This window comes from Hibiscus syriacus, unplaced genomic scaffold, assembly GCF_006381635.1.
Source record: "Hibiscus syriacus cultivar Baekdansim isolate YM2019G1 unplaced genomic scaffold, ASM638163v2 tig00000765_pilon, whole genome shotgun sequence".
NCBI classification, from domain to species: domain Eukaryota; kingdom Viridiplantae; phylum Streptophyta; class Magnoliopsida; order Malvales; family Malvaceae; genus Hibiscus; species Hibiscus syriacus.
In genome coordinates, this window is record NW_024061821.1 from 498,701 (window position 1) to 502,737 (window position 4,037).

At 38.5% G+C, this 4,037-nt stretch overlaps 1 long non-coding RNA gene across 1 annotated transcript; it reads left to right on the forward strand.

Annotated features, from left to right (window-relative positions):
• Positions 1-1,474: 1,474 nt before the first annotated feature.
• Positions 1,475-1,970, forward strand: LOC120216906. Its single transcript, XR_005525104.1, has 3 exons — positions 1,475-1,638; positions 1,752-1,838; positions 1,931-1,970. It is a non-coding gene; the product is annotated as an uncharacterized LOC120216906 (long non-coding RNA).
• The last annotated feature ends 2,067 nt before the right edge of the window (positions 1,971-4,037 follow it).

Genomic DNA, 4,037 nt, shown 5'->3' on the forward strand with positions numbered 1-4,037 from the left:
TATGGGTATAAAGCTCCTAATGTGACATGGACAACAGAATCTAGGGTGGAAGCAGTGAAAGATGTCATGCAACACAGGGAACAGTTAAATTCACTACTATGAGAACAATTACTTAAAGCTTCTAACAGAATGAAGCAGATGAGTGACAAGCATCGAACAGACATGGAGTTTCAAGTTGGCGATGAAGTTTACCTGAAGCTTCAACCCTATAGACAAACATCACTGGCCCTCAAAAGAAATTTGAAGCTTGCTGCTCGTTATTTGGACCCTACAAGATACAAAGCAAAATTGGTAAAGTTGCTTATAAACTAGAGTTGCCAGCAAATTCGAAGATCTACCCAGTTTTTCACGTGAGTTTACTTAAGAAAAAAGTGGGGAACAAAGGACTTATCTCGATCGATCCTCCAGAGGCCGCATCGAATGGACAATTGAAGATTTATCCAGCCCTTGTTTTTGGATCAACGAGTGATTACAAGACAGAATCGCGCAGTTATTCAACTGCTCATTCAGTGGACAAATATGGGAGAGACAGAGGCAACTTGGGAGGATTATACAGTATTGAGACAACAATTCCCTCAGTTCGATCCTTGGGGACAAGAATCATCTGGAGAAGGGGGTATTGTTATGATGACAGGAAGGTTAGGGTTTGATCGTGTTGATTTGGGGAAAATCGCGAAGGGAAGAGTTGGGAAGTAATAGTAGAAATTGGGGAAAATCTCGAAGGAAATTAGGGATTTTACTGGAAGGCTAGGGATCGAGGTATCTGACGAATTGGGAATTGAAGAGATTAGGGGAGTCGGCTGAGGTATATGAGGGGTTAATGGGTCTATATGATAATTTTCTTTTAATTACTGTTGGGCTTTTAAGTTGGGCTTGGGTCTATTAGAAGAGTATGGGGAAAGAATAGGGAATGATGAGTCAGCATAGGGTGGTTATTTTGTTAGAGATTCTGTTTGACAGCTGGTACTATAGATATATAATTTGTACCGATCTTTTGAGGATTTATCTGATGAATGAAGCACATTTTCTGTATCTAAATTTCTCTCTTTCTGAAAACCCTAAAATTCTTCTAAATTTCATCCTCAATCATAATAATGACCTGTTATGGTTTGGGATAGATAGAAAAGAATTTGAGAAATAGGTAATAGGAATAGAGAGAAAATTGAGAGATTTCAGAGAAGAAAAGCGTGTTCATTCATATCCTGAGGAGAAAATACATCATCCCAGCTCATTTTTATTTAGTTACAATCTATCATAATCTTAAGGATGCCAGCTGGCTATCCTTTGTAACTGACTCTAACAATTTCCTTCCTTCTTCATTTGTTTAGCAGATAAGGACTATTGGGCTCAGCTATTTTAATTTCCTTGGGCCGCTCTAACTGCTTCATATTCAATCCATTCCCGCTGATCTGCTCTAGAGGTAAGTTATCTTCATTTCCTTCACATGTCAGAATCCCCAATCCCTAACCCTCGTCTCATTTCCCCCAATTCTCCCTCGCCCTCTTCGTGTTCTCGCCTTTCTCCTCCCACCATGAAAATACCCACCCCTCGAGAGGATCCTTATCCCCAAGGATCAAAAGATGGAAACTGACCACGGAGCACCGAATAATCTTCCCAGGTGTCATGCGAATCGTTCAGGTTAGTCCATCGAACTAGTAACTGAGTAACTGGCATGTTGTCTCGATTGATAATTCTTCTGCCTAAAACTTGACTTGGTTCTATACGAAACTGACCTTATTCATCTACCACAGGAGGCTCTGTCGAAGATGATACTGCTGGCCCAATATGCCTCTTCAACATACTGACATGAAAGACTGGGTGCAACCGAGAGTTCTCTGGTAATTCTAATTTATACGCAACTTCTCTGATTCTATCAATAATTTTGTATGGTCCATAAAACTTAGCTGCTAACTTCAAATTTTTTTTTCAGGGCAAGGGATGTTTGACGATAGGGTTGCAACTTCAGGTAAACCTTATCCCCTACTGCAAAACTTCTCTCAGTATGTTTTTTATCTGCCTCTTGCTTCATTCTATTAGCAGCTTGTTCTAGTTGATGTTTCACCAATTGCCTTATTTCTTCCCTGCTTTTCATCAATTCACCCACATAATGCACTGTAACCTCTGGTTGCCAAACCATTGTAGGAGGTTTATAACATATAGAGCCTGAAAAGGTGTTAGGTTTAAGGCTGTGTGATAGGTAGTATTATACCACCACTCCGCATGAGCCAACCACTTAGCCCACTGTTTAGGTTGCAAAAAACAGAGTCCTCTTAGATATTGCTCAAGATATTGATTAACTCTCTCTGTCTGACCATCTGTTTCAGGATGGTAAGCAGTGCTGAATAGAGTTATAATACCCAACTGTTTCATTAACTCTCTCTAAAAGAGACTAGTAAATGTTTTATCCCTATCTGAAATAGCCATCTTAGGTTGACCATGGAGCTTGTAGACATTGTCTAGATATAGCTTAGCAACCTCAGCTGCAGTGTAGGGATGAGACAATGCCATAAAATGGCTATATTTGGTAAACTTATCAACTATCACCAATATACAATTTTTTTTAAGGAAGTAGGTAAGCCCTCAATAAAATCCATAGTAATCACCTCCCAAGCTTGTTGAGGAATAGGAAGGGGTTGTAGTAGTATGGGTTTAGATATATGCTCCACCTTAATTTGCTGACAAACTGTGCAGTATCTGATATAAGTGACTACCATAGCTTTATGCTTAGGCCAATAAAAATAGGACCTAATCCTCTGATAAGTAGCTTGAGTCCCAGAATGACCTCCATGAGGGGAATCATGTAAAACTTGAAGAATTTGGAGTCTAAGAGATCCATTAGAACCAATGTAAACTCTGTTTTTAAATCTAAGTATCCCTTTTGAAAATTTCCAATTAGGATCAAACATTAGGTGACACAGTCAAGATATTAATCCAATCAGCAGCTATTTTATCTTCCTTATAGTTGTTTTCAACATCTTGTACCCAGCTAGGAATAAGCAAAGTAGTTCCCATAGTAAGATAGTAACCAAACATCTTCCCATTGCCTAGACAAGGCATCTGCTACAGTATTGGACTTACCTTTTCTGTACTGTATAGAATAGTCCAGCCCCAACAACTTAGTCAACCCTTTCTTTTGGATTGTGGTGGTCAGTTTCTACTCCAGTAGATACTTCAGTGGCTCATGGTCAGTTTTAATAATAAAAGGATTACTTTCCAAGTAATGCCTCCACTTAGAAACTGTTAATAAAATAGCAAGATACTCACTTTCATAAATAGAGAGGGCATCATGTCTAGGACTTAGGGCCTTACTTAGATAAGCAATATGTCTGCCCTCTTGAGATAGCACATCACCAATTCCTCCTGAACTAACATCTATTTCCAAACAGAAACTTTTGCTGAAATCAGGTAAGGCTAAAATAGGAGCAACACACATAGCCTGTTTTAACAATTCAAAAGCATTCAAAGCTGTAGTGGTCCACTGAAAATTATCCTTAGTAAGTAGTTGAGTCAAAGGCTTACTTATGGCACCATAATCTTTAACAAACCTCCTGTAATAACCAGTCAATCCCAAAAATCCACGCAAAGACTTTAAAGATCTAGGAAGAGGGCAATTCTTCATAGCTTCTATCTTATTAAGGTTTGTAGCTACTCCATCTGCTTAAATAATATGCCCCAAGTATTCCACCTGAGTATGTCCAAAGAAACATTTGGACAGCTTTGTAAACAATTGGTTATCTTGCAAAACCTCCAAAACTAGCTGTAAGTGAGTAATATGTTCTGCCATAGAATTACTATAAACTAGGATATCATCAAAGAACACCAAAACAAACTTTCTAAGAAATGATTTAAATAAATCATTCATTAATGCTTGAAATGTGGCAGGAGCATTAGTAAGACCAAAAGGCATTACCTTGAATTCATAATGCCCTTGATGAGTCCTAAATGTTGTTTTGTAGATATCTTCCTCCTTAATTCTGATTTGCCAATAGCCTGACCTTAAGTCAATCTTGGAAAAATAAAATGCCCCATAGAGCTCA